The 26,298-nt window shown below is 38.5% G+C and overlaps 1 protein-coding gene across 3 annotated transcripts in view; it reads right to left on the bottom strand.

The window, feature by feature from the left end:
• The window catches only part of LOC117327900, a 36,072-nt gene extending 12,299 nt beyond the window's left edge, over positions 1–23,773 (bottom strand). The window contains exon 1 of one of the 3 annotated variants that reach the window (XM_033885131.1): positions 23,679–23,773. The gene's annotated coding sequence lies outside the window, so the exon portion shown is untranslated. Of the gene's footprint in view, positions 1–1,629; positions 1,689–12,227; positions 12,379–23,678 lie in introns of those variants that run through there. The other 2 variants (XM_033885133.1, XM_033885132.1) reach the window with 2 other exon arrangements.
• Positions 23,774–26,298: the final 2,525 nt, after the last annotated feature.

Below are 26,298 nucleotides of genomic sequence, written 5' to 3'. Positions count from 1 at the left end.
CTACACTTTCTGTAAGAGAATATGTGACGTTAGAGTTGAGGTGAAGAGAATATCAATCTGTTGACTGTGACCCGAGGTCAATATCAGGAACCGGTAAGCGTGATTCCTTAACACAATAAGGTGGATGTCCAAAGACACAAATGATGAGGCCACTCACGGTCACTTTTATAGTGCTATCACCATGAAATACCTCGGCTACATACGGCAGTGTAATATCCCACGCAGTCACAGTACCCTGACGTCAACCAGTCGTCAAACGAATGGGCATGTTTAATGACCCGGCTAGTTGTCACACTAGAAGACACGTTTATCTGACCCGACCATTCGTCACACGTTTATTTGACCCGACCATTCGTCACACGTTTATTTGACCCGACCATTCGTCACACGTTTATCTGACCCGACCATTCGTCACACGTTTATTTGACCCGACAAGTCGTCACACGTTTATCTGACCCGACCATTCGTCACACGTTTATTTGACCCGACAAGTCGTCACACGTATATCTGACCCGACCATTCGTCACACGTTTATCTGACCCGACCATTCGTCACACGTTTATCTGACCTGACCATTCGTCACACGTTTATTTGACCCGACCATTCGTCACACGTTTATTTGACCCGACCATTCGTCACACGTTTATCTGACCCGACCATTCGTCACACGTTTATTTGACCCGACAAGTCGTCACACGTTTATCTGACCCGACCATTCGTCACACGTTTATTTGACCCGACAAGTCGTCACACGTATATCTGACCCGACCATTCGTCACACGTTTATCTGACCCGACCATTCGTCACACGTTTATCTGACCCGACCATTCGTCACACGTTTATTTGACCCGACCATTCGTCACAAGTTTATCTGACCCGACAAGTCACACTATATAGGGCACGACGTGACTTGATCAGTTTTAGAATTTCGTCGTTTTACGACGACGACAACAACAACAACAACAACAACAACAACAACAACAACAACAACAAAACCGACACATTGAACTGGAAATCTTACCCCAACGCCATGTTTAAACGCAATTTCGATTTTTATCTAGCATTGGGATTCATGAATAATTCAAAATGGATTTCCATAATTACACCAACTATCACTTCCTTTTCTGTTTCTATTCAGACAAATTCCAAAATTGGCAACAGGTCCAAGACATCAGTATCTGTTGTTAAAATACGTGCCAATACAGCGAGATTCCTTCATCATGATTTGTTGATTTTGGCAATAGATACAAATTCATCAATCGGTTAATTATAAATAGATCTTAATGCCAGACTCCAAATCTATGCTGCGTTATTCTGGGTTTGGCGCTAATGTAGACTGGTCCCTGTCTTTAAAATATTAAAAATCATAAATGATATCGAGCTTTTCAAACTAGGGGAAATAATCTTAGTATTAGAATGCAGCTAAAAAATTCCTTACGAAAATTAAGGGGCTAGTGTAATACACGGCAACGCATCATTTCTACAACTAGGGCATTATGGGAACGTATCCCAAAAACGGAAATTCTCACCAGCAATATTTCTTGAGATATTTGAGTGTTGATGGCAAATATAAAAATCTACCGCAATATTCTAACTTAGTGAACATCATTCAATATGTACTTAACTCACCTCTGAAGACATTTTTCGTAAAGGCTTGCAGCCCAAACTGTACCAAAATGGCGTCTATATACATGTTTGACGTTACAAAATGACATGACGTCATAATGTATGAGAGTATAAAATGGCGCCGAAATTTCGAACACAGTTTTGCTACAAGACAGGACAGAAGTAAGGCTAAGGGGAATCTGAGATTGTGGTTAATATCTAACATAAATCACCGTTGTCTTCTCACAAATCACTATTTAAAAGTCAGTTCTGGTAAATATAACATACTGTATCGAAACGATTCTCCAAGATACAATATAAATTTTTTTTTTTTAAATATGAATTTAGTTATAGGCACTGGATAGTTGTAGGATAATGAATTAAACTATATAGTACATGTTAGTATATAGGCCTAATTGAAAGAATAGAGATATTTTAACAAATGGTATTGTAAGTGGTTTTAAGAGTATAACTGTCCTGTTCCTAGTGTAAAAGGAGCAGGTCAGTGTGAATCTATAACAGGAAGCGTAATGACAATATCCTATCTACGGTCACCTCGAACCAGCAATAGCAGCGGCTCTATAGACATCTTACCACTTACGCTAGTCTGAGTTAGAATGGTCACATTTTACTCTTCATTTTCATACCAGTCGTAATGATACTAATGATAGCACGAAGGACATTAAAAAGAATATTTTCAATCAGGAAAACAAGTTCGACCTAAAAAATTGCCAATACATATCATCAAAAATTCTAAAGATGTTAAATTCAAATATTTAAAATATTACGAAATATTAAATAACCAGGTGGTGGGAACTTTCAGCAGCTGACACTGCAAACACAATCAGTATTATATAAAGTTACAAGCCCGATACGTGAAGGTGCATGTATTTCGATATTGGGAGGACAAACTTACTCCAAATGAGACATAGTGGAATATACTAAATATAAAAAAAAAAGGGGATTTTTAAGAGAATTTCTTTAATTTTGAAATTTTGAAATTTTTTAATCGAAAATCTTTTTCTTTCGTCTATTACTGTACGATCAGGTTGCGGAGGCTGTTCCCCTTGGATAAGCTCCATCAGCTAATCTCTAATAGCCAGATTGTATAAACTTGTATATCTGAAACCAGAGAAGTTTGAGGCCGTTACTGATCCAACAAGGCCCAAGTGTCTACTAAACAGGTTCCCAGAGGGGGAACATCACTGTTCGTCAAGCATTTATATTTACGATTAAATTGCATAGTTCTAATGTCAAAAAATTGCGGGCCTCATATGACTTTGACTGTTGCAAGGACGTAAAATCCCAACTACAGCCGGCAAAAATCCGGACACCTGTTTACCTACCTCCATCATAGCTGGCTTATCCTTATAAAACCATCACTATTAAATACTTGTATAAAAATGTTGTCGTAACACATCCTTGTTTTTTCGTGCGATCCTGTTCAAATGACAATTTGGGATTAAAATAAAAGTCAAGTTAAATGATGACCCATACGTCTCGTCCTAAACACGTCTCGTCCTAAACACCTTTTAACTGACTAGGAGAAAATAATTACTGAGGTTCTCAAACAACGTATTGTACACAGACAAAAGTTTGGCTGTAGTCGACTATTTAGGGTTCCGTGGGCAGTGCACCTTAGATCGGATTACTAGCTCGTGTCTGGGGAGGTGTAGGGGGCTGACTGATCACTGGAACAGCCGAGAAATTGCCCAGGTCTGTGTTGTTAATTCAGTTATGGGCTGGGTACTAGACACTTATTGGTTCCAGTACAAGAAAACCAAGACACACCAAGTACAGCGGTCAGAAGTCGTAGACACTTATTGGTTCCAGTACAAGAAAACCAAGACACACCAAGTACAGCGGTCAGAAGTCGAACTCCTTACAATATCTAAATAATGTTTTGATCCCGTGTGACGGAACGGCTAACTCTTCGAAAGACAAATGTTCGGATACATAGGATACAGCCCATGCCAGGCGCAGTTACAGTGTAAAATCAAAATAAGAAAGGTGTCTGTCGACAAAGGTCAGAGTGGACGTAGGAGGTACGGACATCAGACACACGATCAAAGTGGTCAATCTCGCCCATCTTTCACCATGGTAGTCCGGCCAATTTTCACTTTGTATACATGTAAAGTAGGGTGATGTATAACTGCTGTCGGTGAGAGCCATATCAGACAGAATCTCCGCGATATATACCCCTCCTCATCAATACAGCGATATATACCCCTCCTCATCAATACAGTGACATCAGACAGAATCTCCGTGATATATACCCCTCCTCATCAATACAGTGACATCAGACAGGATCTCCGTGATATATACCCCTCCTCATCAATACAGTGACATCAGACAGAATCTCCGTGATATATACCCCTCCTCATCAATACAGTGACATCAGACAGGGTCTCCGTGATATATACCCCTCCTCATCAATACAGTGACATCAGACAGAATCTCCGCGATATATACCCCTCCTCATCAATACAGTGACATCAGACAGAATCTCCGTGATATATACCCCTCCTCATCAATACAGTGACATCAGACAGGATCTCCGCGATATATACCCCTCCTCATCAATAGTGACATCAGACAGAATCTCCGCGATATATACCCCTCCTCATCAATACAGTGATATATACCCCTCCTCATCAATACAGTGATATATACCCCTCCTCATCAATACAGTGATATATACCCCTCCTCATCAATACAGCGATATATACCCCTCCTCATCAATACAGTGACATCAGACAGAATCTCCGCGATGTATACCCCTCCTCATCAATACAGTGATATATACCCCTCCTCATCAATACAGTGACATCAGACAGAATCTCCGCGATATATACCCCTCCTCATCAATACAGTGATATATACCCCTCCTCATCAATACAGTGACATCAGACAGAATCTCCGCGATGTATACCCCTCCTCATCAATACAGTGATATATACCCCTCCTCATCAATACAGTGACATCAGACAGAATCTCCGCGATATATACCCCTCCTCATCAATACAGTGATAAATACCCCTCCTCATCAATACAGTGACATCAGACAGAATCTCCGTGATATATACCCCTCCTCATCAATACAGTGATATATACCCCTCCTCATCAATACAGTGACATCAGACAGAATCTCCGTGATATATACCCCTCCTCATCAATACAGTGACATCAGACAGAATCTCCGTGATATATACCCCTCCTCATCAATACAGTGACATCAGACAGAATCTCCGTGATATATACCCCTCCTCATCAATACAGTGACATCAGACAGAATCTCCGCGATATATACCCCTCCTCATCAATACAGTGACATCAACCCATCTCTCAACAGTGAATATACCCCTCCTCATCAATACAGTGACATCAGACAGAATCACCGCGATATATACCCCTCCTCATCAATACAGTGACCCACAGACAGAATCTCAGTGATATATACCCTCCTCATCAATACAGTGATATATATCCCTCCTCATCAATACAGTGACATCAGACAGAATCTCCGCGATATATACCCCTCCTCATCAATACAGTGACATCAGACAGAATCACCGCGATATATACCCCTCCTCATCAATACAGTGATATATACCCCTCCTCATCAATACAGTGATATATTCCCCTCCTCATCAATACAGTGATATATACCCCTCCTCATCAATACAGTGACACCAGACAGGATCTCCGTGATATATACCCCTCCTCATCAATACAGTGATATATATCCCTCCTCATCAATACAGTGACATCAGACAGGATCTCCGTGATATATACCCCTCCTCATCAATACAGTGACACCAGACAGGATCTCCGTGATATATACCCCTCCTCATCAATACAGTGATATATACCCCTCCTCATCAATACAGTGACATCAGACAGAATCTCCGCGATGTATACCCCTCCTCATCAATACAGTGATATATACCCCTCCTCATCAATACAGTGATATATACCCCTCCTCATCAATACAGTGATATATACCCCTCCTCATCAATACAGCGATATATACCCCTCCTCATCAATACAGTGATATATACCCCTCCTCATCAATACAGTGACATCAGACAGGATCTCCGCGATATATACCCCTCCTCATCAATACAGCGATATATACCCCTCCTCATCAATACAGCGATATATACCCCTCCTCATCAATACAGCGATATATACCCCTCCTCATCAATACAGTGATATATACCCTCCTCATCAATACAGTGATATATACCCCTCCTCATCAATACAGTGACATCAGACAGAATCACCGCGATATATACCCCTCCTCATCAATACAGCGATATATACCCCTCCTCATCAATACAGCGATATATACCCCTCCTCATCAGTGACATCAGACAGGATATCCGTGATATATACCCCTCCTCATCAATACAGTGACATCAGACAGAATCTCCGTGATATATACCCCTCCTCATCAATACAGCGATATATACCCCTCCTCATCAATACAGTGATATATACCCCTCCTCATCAATACAGTGACATCAGACAGAATCTCCGCGATATATACCCCTCCTCATCAATACAGTGACATCAGACAGGATCTCCGTGATATATACCCCTCCTCATCAATACAGTGACTCAGACGATCCCGTATATACCCCTCCTCATCAATACAGCGATATATACCCCCTCATCAATATCGTGATATATACCCCTCTCATCATACAGTGACTAGACAGAATCTCCCGTGATATATACCCCTCCTCATCAATACAGTGATATAACCCCCTATACAGGATATATACCCCTCCTCATCAATACAGTGAATCAGCACAGGAATCTCCGCATACAGTGATATATACCCCTCCTCATCAATACATGAATCAGACGCTCCGTGATATATACCCCTCCTCATCAATACAGTGACATCAGACAGAATCTCCGCGATATATACCCCTCCTCATCAATACAGTGACATCAGACAGAATCACCGCGATATATACCCCTCCTCATCAATACAGTGACATCAGACAGAATCTCCGCGATATATACCCCTCTCAGTCATAGCATACCGCGATACCCCTCATCAATCAGGATTACCCCTCCTCATCAATACAGCGAAGTATATACCCCTCCTCATCAATACAGTGAATTCATATAGACAAATCTACCGGATATATACCCCTCCTCATCAATACAGTGACATCATGACCCAACTCATCACGTGTATATACCCTCCCATCAACACGGATATATACCCCTCCTCATCAATACAGTGATATTAGACAGAATCACCGCGATATATACCCCTCCTCATCAATACAGTGACATCAGACAGAATCTCCACGATATATACCCCTCCTCATCAATACAGTGGAATAACCTCCTCATCAATCATCCGGATATAGACCCCATTACCCCTCCTCATCATACAGTGATAGTACCCATCCTCATCAATACAGGATATATACCCTCCTCCATAGGCAATACAGTGCGATATACCCTCCTCATCACACAGTCGATATATACCCCTCCTCATCAATACAGTGACATCAGACAGAATCTCCGCGATATATACCCCTCCTCATCATATACAGCGATATATACCCCTCCTCAATCATCATAGACAGTCCGATATATACCCCTCCTCAATACAATACAGTGGATTATACCCTAAAATCCGTAATACCCCTCCTCATCAATACAGTGACATCAGACAGAACTCTCCAGGATATATACCCCTCCTCATCAATACAGTGAGATATATACCCCTCCTCATCATACGTGATATACCCTCACAGCTAGATCTCGTGATATATACCCCTCCTCATCAATACAGTGACATCAGACAGGATCTCCGCGATATATACCCCTCCTCATCAATACAGTGACATCAGACAGAATCTCCGCGATATATACCCCTCCTCATCAATACAGCGATATCTATCAGACAGAATCTCCGTGATATATACCCCTCCTCATCAATACAGTGATATCATAACCCCTCCTCATCAATACAGTCGGATTATATACCCCTCCTCATCAATACATCGTGATATATACCCCTCCTCATCAATACAGCGATATATACCCCTCCTCATCAATACAGTGATATATACCCCTCCTCATCAATACAGTGATATATACCCCTCCTCATCAATACAGTGACATCAGACAGGGTCTCCGCGATATATACCCCTCCTCATCAATACAGCGATATATACCCCTCCTCATCAATACAGTGACACCAGACAGAATCTCCGTGATATATACCCCTCATCATCAATACAGTGATATTAGACAGGGTCTCCGCGATATATACCCCTCCTCATCAATACAGCGATATATACCCCTCCTCATCAATACAGTGATATATACCCCTCCTCATCAATACAGTGATATATACCCCTCCTCATCAATACAGTGATATATACCCCTCCTCATCAATACAGTGATATATACCCCTCCTCATCAATACAGTGATATATACCCCTCCTCATCAATACAGTGACATCAGACAGAATCTCCGTGATATATACCCCTCCTCATCAATACAGTGATATATACCCCTCCTCATCAATACAGTGACATCAGACAGAATCTCCGCGATATATACCCCTCCTCATCAATACAGTGATATTAGACAGAATCTCCGTGATATATACCCCTCCTCATCAATACAGCGATATATACCCCTCCTCATCAATACAGTGACATCAGACAGAATCTCCGCGATATATACCCCTCCTCATCAATACAGTGATATTAGACAGGGTCTCCGTGATATATACCCCTCCTCATCAATACAGCGATATATACCCCTCCTCATCAATACAGTGACATCAGACAGAATCTCCGCGATATATACCCCTCCTCATCAATACAGTGATATATACCCCTCCTCATCAATACAGTGATATTAGACAGGATCTCCGTGATATATACCCCTCCTCATCAATACAGCGACATCAGACAGGATCACCGCGATATATACCCATCCTCATCAATACAGCGAGATATACCCCTCCTCATCAATACAGCGAGATATACCCCTCCTCATCAATACAGTGATATATACCCCTCCTCATCAATACAGTGATATTAGACAGGATCTCCGTGATATATACCCCTCCTCATCAATACAGTGACATCAGACAGAATCTCCGCGATATATACCCCTCCTCATCAATACAGTGACATCAGACAGAATCTCCGCGATATATACCCCTCCTCATCAATACAGTGACATCAGACAGAATCTCCGTGATATATACCCCTCCTCATCAATACAGCGATATATACCCCTCCTCATCAATACAGTGACATCAGACAGAATCTCCGTGATATATACCCCTCCTCATCAATACAGTGACATCAGACAGAATCTCCGTGATATATACCCCTCCTCATCAATACAGCGATATATACCCCTCCTCATCAATACAGTGACATCAGACAGAATCTCCGTGATATATACCCCTCCTCATCAATACAGTGATATATACCCCTCCTCATCAATACAGTGATATATACCCCTCCTCATCAATACAGTGATATATACCCCTCCTCATCAATACAGTGATATATACCCCTCCTCATCAATACAGTGATATATACCCCTCCTCATCAATACAGTGATATATACCCCTCCTCATCAATACAGTGATATATACCCCTCCTCATCAATACAGTGATATATACCCCTCCTCATCAATACAGTGATATATACCCCTCCTCATCAATACAGCGATATATACCCCTCCTCATCAATACAGTGACATCAGACAGAATCTCCGTGATATATACCCCTCCTCATCAATACAGTGATATATACCCCTCCTCATCAATACAGTGATATATACCCCTCCTCATCAATACAGCGATATATACCCCTCCTCATCAATACAGTGATATATACCCCTCCTCATCAATACAGTGACATCAGACAGGATCTCCGTGATATATACCCCTCCTCATCAATACAGCGATATATACCCCTCCTCATCAATACAAGAGAGTCTGTGTATTATCTCGTTATACAACAACATAAACAATAAACAAAATTAGATATGGCAAGTGCGCGTGCTGTGCCGGTCAAGGGCAGGTTTACGTGTATCGGTATATAATTCCAATTCTCCTCTGGATTAAGATTTATTGAATATTCCGTTCAGAACCAGAATAAGTTGCTGCCAATTCACTGAAGCTGAAGTCGTGCCAGAAGCCATAATGTTAAATTAAGACCTCGATGAAAATAAAAATTCATGTCGAAATCAATACATTGTACTTTATACGTCATTCAAGACTATATCTTTCAAATATAAAACAATATTCCTCTCTAGATAGAGTAGCATTCCATGATGCATGCGCTTCATCTAAACGTTCCAAATGTAAGTTGTTCTCCTTGAAATTGACAAGCTCTTGAAAGATCGTGATCCATAACGAGACCCCAATCGTAAGATGCTCAGAGATAACCTCGAAGGTCATCTACTATTTGCTAAGGTCACGTGAAAGGTCAACAAAGTTGTTGATCAACGGTAAATCACGTGGAAATGATTGCTGAATAGATATGTTCCTTATGACAGACATTAGTCTGAATCGTAACAATTATGTAAAGATGCTGGGATACCGCCCGCATAGAGGCCCACAGCCTGGGCCGATATACACTGCTCATTATATATATACAGCCTGGGCCGATATACACCGCTCGTCATATACAGCCTGGGCCGATATACACTGCTCATCATATACAGCCTGGGCCGATATACACCGCTCGTCATATACACGAGTGGCTAAATCAAACTCTCATTTACATCTATAAAAGCCCTTACACTTCTGTTATATATACATTGTATATTGTATAATGTTTTTTCATTGGAAGATTATCCCGAATTAAATCCTAATCATGAATATAACCGACAGACCGGAAACGGAAATCGTCTGTTGTTACAAGGCTAATCAGTGTTATTGTCTCAATGGACAAATCATCATAAAGTGCTGGTTAAAACTCCAAATAAAACCATGAACATATTTCCTGTCAATCTTATTAATATCTTACTAAGTTTGTACAACAATACCTCGACATAATGTACATTTTACTCGGTACGTGAGGGAAAACATTAATTTCCGGTAGATTCTCCATTCGTGACGTCACATAATTACATGATTCCCACCGTTTAATGTTTCCTATCTGAAAGTTAAAATTGTTTTATTCCGTTATAGTTAAGTTTGTATTATGATTTATTTGGACCGGTATCCGTTTTGAGTATTAGTTTTTAATGGACTGTGATACAGTTTTAATGAAGACATCTGATACAAAGGGACGTCACTCCGTACTGACAGTGGGTGTTTGTATACGTAATGATAATCACTCTGATTGTACACCAGGATCAAACATAGGGATTTAAATCAGATTTAAAATATATTTCTAAACTTTGAAATACAAATGTAGGTATATCTATCTACTTCACAGTGGCGATACGGCATTCCATATCCCTGGTGTTTTTTATTAATTTATTTCACGATATCTGGGGATCCAAACCATTACCGGGTCTTGTTTAGGAGTTTGAAGAATGATGACATTGAAGTTTACTCGCTGTTTTATTGGCGTCCACACGTCCCCGCTTATAATAAAATCAACTTATATCTGATTGGTAGGAGACATAACACTCCTCACACGTGTGTACATGTCATTATACTATACACGTAATATAGTGACATATTTAATTGGTTCATATCATTATACTATACACGTAATACAGGGACATATTTAATTGGTTCATGTCATTATACTATACACGTAATATAGCAGCATATTTAATTGGTTCATGTCATTATACTATACACGTAATATAGTGACATATTTAATTGGTTCATGTCATTATACTTTACACGTAATATAGCAGCATATTTAATTGGTTCATGTCATTATACTATACACGTAATATAGTGACATATTTAATTGGTTCATGTCATTATATTCGTTACACGTAATATAGTGACATATTAATCGGTTCATGTCATTATATTCGTATACACGTAATATAGTAGCATATTTGATTGGTTCATGCAACTATACCCTTCTCGTAATATAGTGACATATTTAATTGGTTCGTGCCACTATAATCTACACATAATATAGTGACACATTTAATTGGTTCCGTCGGCTATAATCTACAATAATATAGTGGTATATTTAATTGGTCCATGACGTTTTAAACCACATTTGATTAAGTTTGGTTCCTAATTGCTAACTCCATTTTCTGTGATACCCTTATTAATTACGATATAATCTTATAGGCTAGTATATCCGTGACATAAATTGACACCATTTGACATAAATTTCAGTATTGCCTCTCAATCTGAGATGTTCGTGACCGTATTATGGAAGGGACAGTCCGGAACTGGGTTCAAACATAGCATATCACAAACATGGCGTAGATATATTTTATGCCAACTGTGAATCTATATAAAACAGTACAAACAAAGCTTGGCTTGATAAAATAGCGTCAGTTGTACACATCATTTACAAGCGTTTTCGTGACTGATACATTTCTTACTTTTAAGTTACATATAATTTGTATCTGACGAGGTTCCGATTTAGAGAATTTGAGCTATAAAAAATTGCTAGGAATACTTACGATAACGAGAAGTTGTTCAACACGTAAATGGTCGACAGAGTCTGTTCACAGAGTAAAGCATCAATGTGATAATGTAGTCCTGTTCACGAGGTCGTATTGTAATCCTGTACACAAAGTCGGACTATAGGCGATACTTCCTAATAGTTTTTCCAACATACACATCAACAACACTCCACACACATAATATGCCTGGTTCAGAGAGAACGGTGCACCTCATACACATCAACGTTTACAGAGATGACTAAGCTTGTCATTGGCATCCTCCCATTGTCATGGCAACAGCGGGACGCTATGTACCTTGAGATAGGTACGTAGATGCCAGTAAGATTGAGAGCGACCGCACAGACATACTGCTCCGCCGAAACCGTGTGTAGGTATGAATGGGACTTAATGATAGTTGGCGGAAGGATGCCATTTAGATCAAGGAGTGAAATGTCAGGTAAAATTGACACATCGTCTAGAAGCATCTGAACTGGCGTTATCAAGCGTGCCTGAGATCCAGAGTCGAGATTGATAGAATCGAAGATACGGAGGTATGGTAAATGTATCTGAGGATATGCAGTCTGGCGGAGAAACCCGAACATACGAGACTCGCACGTCACGGACACACCAACAGTCACCAGGGGAGGTGTAGAACGCAGCACGCGCAGGAAACGGGCGCAAAATTCTTATTCCCAATTACCTAGATTCCTATTTACTTGTTTAAACGTCACGATTCGCGAGATTTAAAGGTATGTCCATTTGATATATCCAATAAGTCAAATCGTCCATTGTCACCTTGTGTTTAACTGAGTCCATTACACACGAGATTAAAGGTTCGTCTGCGAATCAGCCATTTATCCTCGCATTTACCTTCTGATTTGATGAAATAGCGGGCTTTTGTTTTTGCATTAATTGGCGATATTCAGAAACATGACTTATTTAATTGACATAAACCATTTGGATACGTAACCAATTAAATTAAGCCAAGGAAGCATGTAGTTATACCGACGTTCTATCTTCATTTGCTTACCTTACAAAACTTGATACAGCGAGAGAAGTCAGATTTGTACATCAGTATGATTATTTGAACTTCTTATAAAAAGACAATATTTTCAAACATTTCAGTCTGTAAAATAATTAGTGACATTTAAATATATATTCTAAATACTCAAAAACTGATGCTAAATCTACAGTTCTGTAATGAACACAATGAAGTTGTATTTTGGAAATAATTCAAGAATGTAGGCCTGTATAACGGGCTACTCTAGTGTTCTCTGGGAACTTCTCCTGTAAGTAAACGTGAACCCTCACCAAACAACCGCTTTATTGACAGTCCGACAGAGCAGAATGGTCTATGTCGAGATAGAAAACGAGGCTGGAGTCTTAACACGGATGATTCAAACAGATACAGCGACGTGTATTGTTGTGTAATCTATAAATATATATCAGGAGTAGACTAAAATTACATCACAAGGGAGGAGTATCTTGATGCGAACACGTATATGTGTGAAATCCGGATTCAGTGTCCGGGAATGTTGCCAGCGTTTTATATTCTTAAAGAAAACATATTGATGATTCAGATTCGTGAATTATCTTAAACAGATACGAGTTTATATGCGTGTGTGCTATGGATACTGTCCAGTGGGAACACCTTGCTAAACTTAGATGAAATTGATAGAAATAAATTTTAGAACATTCAATGTTTTTTTTTTCTTGGAGGCGTTTCACTTGGAAGTACGTCCGAGTAGACCTAACGTTTTGGCAGCCGCGCCAGTGTCTGAGGGACGACCTGAAGATTTGTCCAGTCCTGTTGACCTTGTTCAACATTTTACTGATAATAATTGTAATAAAAAAGAAAAGAGTAATTATGACGATTTACATAAAAAAAAAACAAAAAAAAACGGAATTTCAAGTTCATTATGCCAATCTAATTAAAATAAGACTTGTAATTTCCACTCCTCTACGATACACTGCAATACAAGTATTGGAGTGTATCGTAGAGTATTGTAGAGGAGCGGGAATTACAAGTATAATTTTAATTAGATTGTTCATTATCCCAAATATGCCTTACCATATCACATACAGATTGCGTAATTTAAAAAAATTATCTCTCGGACACAAACATGGAGAGAGGTTGTTTTGAGCCTTGCTGACGTCACTTCCTGTGTCCACATTATAATTCAATCGGACGTAACAGTCGTACTGTTAACATTATATCAGCTGTAAGAAAGTGTTTACATATTACCATGACAACGGACATTATAGTATCATCAGCTGAGGTTGAATTTTTCATGATAAGTATTAGATTTTATCTGTATACATATATATCAATGATTTATTATTTTAACCGTAACCTGACTTAGCACTGCTGGCATTTTTTCACGAGATATGTATTTTAGATAAACATGAGATGAAGATAGGAGATAAAACGCATTCATCGTAGAAAAGTACGCTGAGAACAAGGCAACCTTGGTATTACTGCTGTAAAAGAGCGTTTCTTCAGCATTTAAGGAACGCGAGAAAAAACATGACGAGATGATGGAAAATATGGACTAACTTTTATGTAGTTATGTCTGTATAAATGAAAATAGATAATACCTAAAACAGATTTATAAAATTATTTATATATCGGCGTTTAAGATTATTGTTAACCAGAATGATGTGTAGTTTAAATAAACCTCATCTCATCTAAACCTCAGTTTAAATTTCAAATGCAGTTATTTAAAAAAGATCAAATTGCTTTTATTTTTTTACACGGTATATTTCATTGCAAATCCATGCAAAATTAATATTATAAATTCATATTGTAAATACCGGCACTGGATCTACATCTGAATATAATACTGTTATATAACCCTAAGGAATATTAATGTATAACTGTTTATTTTTGGCCTCGGCCATTTATGCAGTTTAGATTCTAGTTTCAGTGTATATATTACAATCCAGTCCGGTGATTACAACACACCACCCAAGTTTGTCTATATCATCTATCGGCCATGTTCATCAGGTGTCTACTATAAAATCTAAGTCGGAATCGGACAGATAAGCCCCTTCCGGAAACATCAGAAACACGCGATATTAGAAATACAGCGGTCATTCACTGCCATACTAAAGTACATTAGATAACTGGAGAACTATGATAACAACTTTTAATTAATCGATAATTACACCCCCTTTCTAAATTTCAAAGGATATACTTCGCGTGCAAAGATCCCATTATATATGTAAAATTGATGAAAAGACTTAAAATCAAATCCCCGTTTTACGACTAAAAAACTCGCAAACATGCCCGAGAACAGTCATTAACTTTATCAGCACATGTGTGCAGTATAACAGGTGCCCGAATCACAACTGAACTAAGATTATAAATCGAGTGCACCCACTTAGTAGTTTACTCTTCTCCTGTTTAACGATGTTCTCTCCTGTAATGTTTAAACATTGTCATCTCGCGGTGTACTATATAAGTAAGTTACCTACTGTGGGAATTGGATTTAGTTGCAAGTTCAATTCAATTTAACTTATATGGCACCAAATCTTAAAGTGAAAGCAAGTTAAAAACCTCAACTCAAAATGGTATGGGACGCAGAGAAAAGTTTTATAATCAAGTCAAATACCGTTAATATTATTCAGCCGTTCCACAGAAATCTGCAGCGCAGCATTTCCTTTGAAAGCTGTCATGTTTTTTGTAAAAGTCCCAGACATCTATAGCATGCGAATGTAAAATTTGTAAGGCAGAAATAACAAACACCACAGCCCTTCAAGAGCATTAACATTGGGCATGTCAAAAATGTTTGAATAACTAAATTTTCTATTGAATTCCGTGACATAGGTTTTATCAAAGACGTTTGACTTTAGCAAGCGCCGCTTCGAGCCTGATGGTGCCAGCGTGACGCAGACGAATGAGAAATGACGCGAGTTCCATATGTTCAAAGACAATCAAATGTCGGAATCTGTTCTCAAAGTAGGACATCGCATGCCTTGAAATATTAAAGTCTTATCTTATAAACTACATATACATGTATATATTACCCTGACGTTTGTCCGTGTATGCGGCGTGTTTATAAATAACTCACCGTGAACAGAAGCCGCGTCTAAACGCAATCCGTCCATAGATACGGCTCCAAGTTTATACCTCACAAAGTCAAAAATATATCTTATTTAATTCTTATTTATCGGTTAATAAAAACGTAAATAGTACACGCGCACATACACTTTAAATCAAGATTAAACGAAAAGTAGATGTTTCCATATGAGTTTCTGTGAATTTTGAGTTAGGCCGTTACACCATGATGTATTACTACTTGTTTTAAACATGGTTACCGTGTCATCAAGAGAATAAAGCAAGGTAAAAAACCTACACAAATAAGACTATTGTAACTTTATCGAACAATTGTAAAGCAATACTAGTCTATAATAAAATCAAATGAGATTCATAGCTCGATGAATGCCATACCCCGATTGTCGGAAAGTCCAAACAAACTCACACCATACGAAGTAAGACACATAGATGTTTACTCACTATGATAAGGTATTAGCCCAGTTACAAAATACTCGTTAGTCTACAGGTAAGGTATATATATAGTACAAATGCCTACTTTCCATTCCTCGCAGAACGCAAATTACGGAGTGAATGAAAGATGTGTAAGTTGGAAGATATGTACAACAGCGAGGAGGAATTATGACGAGCCTGCTGTCTGTGGACAACGGATGTATTAATTACCGACGAACAGATAGCGCCAGTCGATTGGAAGGACAGATGTTGCTTCCGTTGTAACAATGACGGAGAGCTAAACGACCTCTCTCCAACACGACCTTCAGGCTGTTGGCCTTCGTTAAAAACCTTACGTAAAATGAAGCTGTTTGAGTGCTGATTTGAGACGTTACAAGTGTACAAGGTTTATCACTCATTTTTACCATAAATATTATTTTTGTAGACGGAGTATGTGTGTTTGACCTTGAGAATAACTATAAATAGAACTTCGTTGAAATGAAGCTGTCGTCCCCCTAGCCCTGTCTATCGTATCTTTCCTGTTCTGGAGAAGCTTTAAAGTTAAGGAAGCTTGGTTCGATGCAATTATTGAAGAGTTCATCCTAAAGTAGTCAGTTAAAGACAAAACTGGACGGTCGTTTCTATTCTGGATACTTGTGCACAATACGTACTTCCCCTTTGTCTGAATACTTTTCATTTGAACCATGAAATGAAACCATCATATCCAACAAATTAAGTTATCGCAAAATAAAATCAGCATTGTTTTACTGATAGGTATGTATTCATAAATAATAGAATTCAAAAACAATCTTTTCTGCCATTATTGTGTGTCTTTTAAGGCCATGACTACAGTCTAGATCATATGGAAACGGGACAAACCGAGAAAATCTCACATTTAGATGAAACATCGAGTGCGTGTAACTTATTTTGTGTATAAGGAGGTTGTTAGATTTTGTGTAATAAAGATTTTACAGATTAGCCTGACCGATATCAGCATTGATGAACCATTGTCGAAGGATATTAATAGTATGGCATATTCTCCCAGAAAAACGCAAACATTTGGGTAATGATATTCACAATGATACGAGTTCCATCTGGATTGTTAGGGTTATATAGAGAATAGAGACCCCGTCTTCTAGGATAACCTCAGTGTTGGTACCCGAGGGATCAGTTGATTGTAGGGTTATATAGAGAATAGAGACCCCGTCTTCTAGGATAACCTCAGTGTTGGTACCCGAGGGATCAGTTGATTGTAGGGTTCGTTTCTTCCCTGAATCTCTTTGTTCCGTTGGCTGAAGAAAATAACAGTTGTATTTCACGAAGGAACCCTACCTTTTAAAAGATAATGAAATAAATAAATAAGTAAATGCAATAGACAAAATGCATTATTCTTCATTTGTAACCTATTAGTAAAATTTTGGAATTTTTGTTTCGCTTAAGAAATTTACTCTTTTACATATCAATGATTTATTTTTTTAAATATTAGGGGTTTACTCTTACATATGAATCCTGAAGTAACAATCCTATGAGTACATTGTATTACAGACGACAATAATGGTACGATTGCAACGAACACCCTCCTATTTTAAGCTGTTCAATTACGGCGGTCTATCTCGATTTTCGGTCTTTAAATCGATAGAATATTAGTCTATATATCGATAAACTGGTTAATATCTTAGTTCAATCCTTATAATTTAATTCTGAAATAAAACGGATGTACCAATTTAATGGAGCAAAGATTTTTTCTTTGACCAAGCAACGGTTGTGTTTCAAAATTTCCACAATCCATTCGTTGGAATAACGGACGTTTCTATCTCAGTTATAGGTATGTTGTTCCGATATCCATCCGCAAACGACATGATAATGACGTCATCAAAACACGCGCTTGATAGACATACTAAATAAACCATTTGGAATCAGTGTAAAAACGCTAACCACGTGGTGTCAACTACCCAATGGGACGCACAGGTTTATTTCGAGGTGAAATAAATATCCATTCGCCTCCTCCGAGATAAGTATTTATTCTTGTGTTTCTCGCTCTTTTTCTAACACGGCGAGAATAAACACCAAACAGAACGCCCTCGTCGTTATATTTATATTAGATTTCTCAGTACCAGCAGATGGCATGTTAAGTCTGAAGGTTATGAAAATAAGCAATCATGTTTTCATCGTGTACGTTTAAATAGGGGTTTGTATCTGATGAACCAGACATAGCCCCCGTCAGCACAGGGAGGGAAGTTTACATCACCTGTCAAGACATGGTGATGTGTTGGCCAATAACTTGTACATTAAAACAACACTAGAAGGTAAATCTTATTTTATTTCTCATGTAACCAAGCCCTATAGAAAAACTCGTATGGACGATATTAACCCAAAGCAAAGGAATCGTTTGTGGGATAATAATAATACAATAACACACATGTGAGGGCTCTGTAAATGACACACATGTGAGGGCTCTGTAAATGACACACGCTAAATCTATAGAGACAAAACTAATTAAATTGCATCGTGCAGCTTTTTCGTCCATCTAAGTCTCGTCAGTTATGATAAGGGCCTAAAGGCACGCTGATAGTAAGGAGATGATCTAGGAAACTCGGAACATTGTTTGTCCTATCGACAACGAAGGACATTTAGGATGGCGTCTATTGTGTGAGAGACGTATACGTGTGGGGAGTGTGTGTTTTGGGAGGATGCAGTATGATCGTGTTTGTCTCCTTGTGATAGCGTGAAATTGATGCCGACATTATAGTGCTGTCTCACTGAACCATAGAGCCGAGGACATTTATTACATGTACACGTTGTAAAGTTCTAATGTGTACAACAACATCAATTACGTAGTTGTAAGTGAGGCAATGTCAAAGGAAACATTACCAAGAAGAAAGTTGCTAAGAGAGAGAACAGTTGAGATTCCCAATTTAGTCGCCTCTGACGATCAGGGGGCAGCAGGTACAATTCTGACACCCTACCTCCAGGACTGTTGATAGGGGCAATACCGTCATAATGACCTTTTATACATTCACTGACACATCAGTAACCGTTTACGTGATTATCGACACATCAGTAACCGTTTACGTGTTAAATGATCCATCAGTAACCATTTACGTGTTAAATGATCTATCAGTAACTGTTTTCATGTTAATCGACACATCAGTAACCGTTCACATGATTATCGACACATCAGTAACCGTTTACATGTTCATCGACACATCAGTAACTGTTTACATGTTCATCGACACATCAGTAACCGTTTACATGGTCATTAACACACCAGTTCCCGTTTATGTTCATCGACACATCAGTAAACGGTTACATGTTCATCGACACATCACTAACCGTTTTCATGTTTAGTGACACATCAGTAACCGTTAACATGTTCATCGACACAACAGTAAACGTTTACATGTGCATTAATAACCGTTTACATGTTTATTGACACATCAGTAACCGTTTACATATTATTGACACATCAGTAACCGTTTACATGTTCATCGACACATCAGTTACCGTTACATGTTAATCGACACATCAGTAACCGTTTACATGTTCATCGACACATCAGTAACCGTTTACATGTTCATCGACACATCTGTAACCGTTTACATGTTCAGTGACACATCAGTAACCGTTTACATGTTTATTGACACATCAGTAACCGTTTACATGTTCATCGACACATCAGTAACCGTTTACATGTTCATCGACACATCAGTAATCGTTTACATGTTCATCGACACATCGGTAACCGTTTACATGTTTATTGACACATTAGTTACCGTTTATGCTCATCGACACATCAGTAAACGTTTACATGATCAGTGACACAACAGTAAACGTTTACATGTGCATTAGTAACCGTTTACATGTTTATTGACACATCAGTGACCGTTAACATGTTCATCGACACATCAGTAAACGTTTACATGACCAGTGACACATCAGTAACCGTTTACATGTTCATTGACACATCAGTAACCGTTAAAATGTTCATTGACACATCAGTAACCGTTTACATGTTCATTGACACATCAGTAACCGTTTACGTGTTCAATGATCCATCAGTAACCGTTCACATCTTCATTAACACATCAGTAACCGTTAAAATGTTCATAGACACATCAGTAACCGTTTACATGTTCATCGACACATCAGTAACCGTTTACATGGTCATTGACACATCAGTAACCGTTTAATGTTCATTGACACATCAATAAACGTTTACATGTTCATTGACACATCAGTAACCGTTTTAACGTTTATTAACACATCAGTTACCGTTTACATTTTCATTAACACGTCAGTTACCATTTACACGTTCATTAACAAATCACCACTCGGCTACATGCTCTTATCACATTTACACATTAGATCATAACAAAAGACAGAATGAATCTTTACTTGTGTTTTAAGAAATAAAATAAGGTTTCATGTGTGCTATTTTAAGGATTAGAACATATTTTTCAATGTTTTCTTTAAATTGAAATGTTTATCAATATATGTTCAACTAATCAAGTTTGACGAATCAGAATAAATGCCAAGACTGGTATTTGTATCTTAACATCAATAGTTAGACTTTGCGCCCGATAGTTTCAATTTGGTCAATCCGCCTGGGAAATCTTCAAACAGTAAAATAGTTTCCCAATGATTCACCAAATGGTCTATTGTTAAATAAATAGTTTTTGTTAAATAACCCTCTGACGTGTAAACATTTCGATAAATCTAACTTCCGGTGGTATCTTGTTACAAACTGAATTTGTTTAGTTGGCAGAGATGGCAGAGGGAAAAAAACTCAGCTGTTTGGCTGTCACGAGCCATTAAGACCGTGCGTAACATGTATACGATGTATGCATGTAAAGCATGTGTTAGAGCGTTTTGTGAATGAGTGATGACACAAGTGTCCGTCGTGAGTATTATAGCGAGCAATACGTCCCGACAGTCTGATCATGTATACATTGTGATGGCGTCCAAGGGAAAGACTTCACCAGAGATCCTGTACATACATCTATCACCTCCATCACCTATAGGACTGCAGTGAAATAATACTGTATCGTAGACTTGTCAATTGAATCAAAATAGCAAATAGTTTATCAAACACAGAGTGGGGGACACTATGTATAGTTACATAGTCAGAATGAGAAAGGGTTTCATTGTTTTATAGAGAAAGCATTTCATATGTACTTTTTCTTCGTTATTAACGATCCCAAATATGAACCACAGAAAAACATCAATATCACCCTGGCAGGTAATATCTGGACAAATGGCATTCCTTCGTGAACAATTGATAAATAACATTCGTGAATTGGTGATATATCCTGTCCGTATATGTATATTTGTAGGAGCAGGTTTAAATGAACCCCAATGAAATATGAAATATGGAATTGCTGCCAGCGACCACAAACATCGCTTTGTAAGTTCAAAACTTGATTCAGATCAATTAAATCATTGTCGAAGTCGTGAAAATCTGCACCAAATTACAAGTGGTGAATGGTAAACATCGCAATTCCTATAATTCTAAATATCTGTTGATACTTGTAATTAAAGAGTTAAGGTAAGGACTCATAATTCCAAACTAACAGGCAAACTGTTCCATGTTATCATGACACGAGGCGTATTTAAACTAACCGGCAAATTATTCCGTGTTATCATAACACGAAGCGTATTTAAAAAGGAATCATTCCTTGCAATTCCGCAGAATAAATGATAAATATGGAATTACATCTGCAGAAGGCGGCATTAATGGAGTGATACCTGTGGCTGTCACCCCAGACTACACCAAAACACTGTTACGGTCGTAAGATAGACGTATTTCGCCTTTCGTAAGATAGACGTATTTCGCCTTTCGTAAGATAGACGTATTTCGACTTTCGTAAGATAGACGTATTTCGACTTTCGTAAGATAGACGTTTTTCGACTTTCGTAAGATAGACGTATTTCGCCTTTCGTAAGATAGACGTATTTCGCATTTCGTAAGATAGACGTATTTCGACTTTCGTAAGATAGACGTATTTCGCCTTCCGTAAGATAGACGTATTTCGCCTTCCGTAAGATAGACGTATTTCGCCTTCCGTAAGATAGACGTATTTCGCCTTTCGTAAGATAGACGTATTTCGCCTTTCGTAAGATAGACGTATTTCGACTTTCGTAAGATAGACGTATTTCGACTTTCGTAAGATAGACGTATTTCGCCTTCCGTAAGATAGACGTATTTCGCCTTCCGTAAGATAGACGTATTTCGCCTTCCGTAAGATAGACGTATTTCGCCTTCCGTAAGATAGACGTATTTCGCCTTTCTTGACGTCGATGACAGTCTGTAACAAGTACTTTCATCCCTGATGTTTCTATTTCCGATATATCTATTTGATGATATAACCGTCAGTTTATTTCGGTATGAAGTATCTACTAGGTGATAACTGGTTTGATGCCCTACATACGTGTGTGGGAGAAATTTGGTGTCTAATACAGACACTGAGCCAAAGGCAATAGATACCATAACGAACATGTTGGATTTCAAAATGATAACTCATTTAAAAATAGAAAAGTATTTTACAATTTCCTGATAAAGAAACTCCGGATAACATCCTTTACATACATAGACATTTAGCAAAGTCTAACATTCAAATGATTTACTAATGATATAATAAAATATAAATATACATCAATGTTATAAAATCGCTTGATATTTCATTCATTCTGTAAAAGAGAACAGAGTAGAACATACCTTAGAGACGTGACAGTGAGTGCCATGTTATGTAGATCCACGTGTAAATCTATATATATACCAAGTCGTTACAAACACGTTCACTGCTAATTGATTCACGAGAGAAAGCGATCGTGTACCCACTCCTAGACGTGTGAGAGCTAAGTACCAGTCTATTAGGGTTTTAATAGACACACCTGTTCAAACGTATATAAATAGACAGGTGTCGGTTAAGTCTATCACACCGTTTCCTCTTAATGTACGAATAAAAATGAAGACATCTTACCTTTGGTAGAACTTTAGAGAAATTTCATCGAAATGTCCTGTGGGCTAGAGTCCTACTCCTACTGTATATATTAAATGTGTTACGGGGAGCCTTACGCTATATAGCAACGCACGTCAAACGAACGGTAGCGGGCTGATAAGTAGGGCCGCAAGGGGGAGGAAACGGGAGGTGTACCATCCCTCTCTAAAACAACATATCTCCCAGACAGATGGAGAAGGGCTGATAACAGGCTTCTTACTTAGCCAACGGACGCAATCCTCGGACAATCCAGTCATCATTTTTTATTATTATATTCAAATTTGAATTACTGTCAAATTAATATCGGCTAAGTTTGTGAAAAATTGCTCTAAATATTCGCATATCGAACGATGAATTAATTCAGCGATGTTTGTATACAACGTGTTAGATTTTCGTGTATTGTATCTTCCCACGCAGAGAAACATAAGGAGATAACAGAGTATCCCCCGTTCTAGGGGAGATGCTGAAACGAACGCGACCCTAATAATCATTCCGTGATCCGTACTCAGCGGTGAGCAGGGAGGAAACGGATTTTTGTTTCAAGATGGTACCAAGCTAATCGTTTATGTCGAAGGTATTTTGAGAAATGCTCAAGTTCTCTGACGAGGATTAACTCGGATATGAGATTCAAATCGGATGGGAAAATACATCCTTTACACAGCCACCATTTACATATGTTGGTCCAAATGTTTTTTGAGCCAGGAGCTTCTGGAAATGATCCTCAGTGGAATTAATGGTATAAGTACATCTATATAGATCAGTTTAACTTGTTGTACCCATGATCACACCAAATAACGAGCCTCCGAGAACAGATGTAGCCGTCGTGTGTTGATCAAGAAGAACATGGATACAAAATATTATCACTAAAGATTACAAGAGAACGAAAATGAGTAAACAGATAGGTTTTATTATGTATTCTGTGTCCAAATAATTAACGTTGTGATAACTTATCACTACAGATATAAAGTCATAACATTAATAATCTCCTATGTTACAATGATAGACAACTGGTCACGCCCGGTGAACTTTCCAGAAGCATTTCTGTTTAGGGCAACATAGAATATAGCGCTAAAACGCAACCAAAGACTCGAAAAAGAATGATGATATCAAAAAAAATGAAAATATTAATATGATGTTATATCGTTATATTACCGATGAAAAGTTCTTAGAGTCTATCGGCTACCGATTCTACCAAAGACTTCAACGTGTTGATATCGAACAATTGAAATTTCACTCTATCAAAATGTGGGATTAAAAAACCTTTCAAAGGGAAGTAACTGCCAAAAAATACAAAGTTTTATTACTGATCTAATAGGTAAAGGAGATTAAAGAGGGAACTGTTTCCGAAGTGGGGACCCTTTATAACGATTAAAACTGACGGGTACGACAACCATTACAATAATTACTCGTCTACACAAACTTAATATTCCTACTTCACGGTGCAATCCGCCTGGTGCATTCCCCACCTGTTTGGCGTGATGTACCAGACCCCAGGTTAGACAGGTGCGCTCGTTACAAAAGATGGTTAAGTATTTAATCTCCGGGAAAGACGTCGCTAATTTGTTTTGATCAAGTGGTTGTTGGACTCTCCAAAATGTTTGATACATAAACCCGACACTTTAAAGAGATTTTTCTCTAAACTGATGACTTCAGGGAGTCATAAAGTGATTTAATGAGCATACCTTTCTTATATTATCTATTTTTCGAGTGCTTTAACTTGTCTACACATGATGGACTGACTCAGCTACTGGAATAACCTGACAAGTTTTCGGAGGCCAGTATTGACAAGCTTTAGTGGTCTTAGAGACAAGGTTCCAGGTAGACTTTGCCACAATATCCCCCCTCCTCCTACTTCGCACCTCATCAAGAACAATTAATTACCCAAATACCACCAAGGTACATATGTTGCAAAGAACATGATAAAGTTGTTCAGTTGTTCCACGCCTGCTCTCCGGTACCAGTACATTACCAGTAAGGCTGTACTGTTGTACACGGTGGTTACCAATCCGAGGGAGTCGGCTTAATGTCCGACAATAGGGTCTAACAATGTCTTACTCTGTGTATCTTTAGTAAGCATGCTTCTAGTGTGTCCATTACCACTATATTATAAACTACTAAATAGACAGATTGCTGGTCACAATACATTAATGGTAAGTATTAGTAATATAAAATCAAAGACGGCAATGCAAACAGATATAGCTCGTGAAAACTTTCGGGTGAGAGGAGGGGGGTGGAATGGGGTGGGGGGATATGATGCTGGTAACTGAATCTAAATATTTGTCCCCCGAGGTTAGGGCGAGGATGAATGCGAACTGATGTCTGATGCTCTTATGCAGATAATTTAATTGATTATTCATTTTTGTGGAGAAAATCTCGACTTGAACACTTTGACAGGGAGTCATGGTGCCAGTGTAGCTCAGTAAACGACAGAAAGGGATTTCTATTACATTGTAATGTTGTAATCAGTCATTCCACGATGCTGCATATAGAGTTGGCTTTGATATATTTTTAAAGAGAATTATTTTTATGTTTTACAACCGAATGTTTTATGCATTAATATTAGCATCACGTTTTGTATTTTGAGTTGTAACCGCTATGAACG

The sequence above is a fragment of the Pecten maximus genome, chromosome 5 (genome assembly GCF_902652985.1).
Source record: "Pecten maximus chromosome 5, xPecMax1.1, whole genome shotgun sequence".
Lineage (NCBI taxonomy): Eukaryota > Metazoa > Mollusca > Bivalvia > Pectinida > Pectinidae > Pecten > Pecten maximus.
This window is presented reverse-complemented; position numbering and strand designations above follow the sequence as displayed.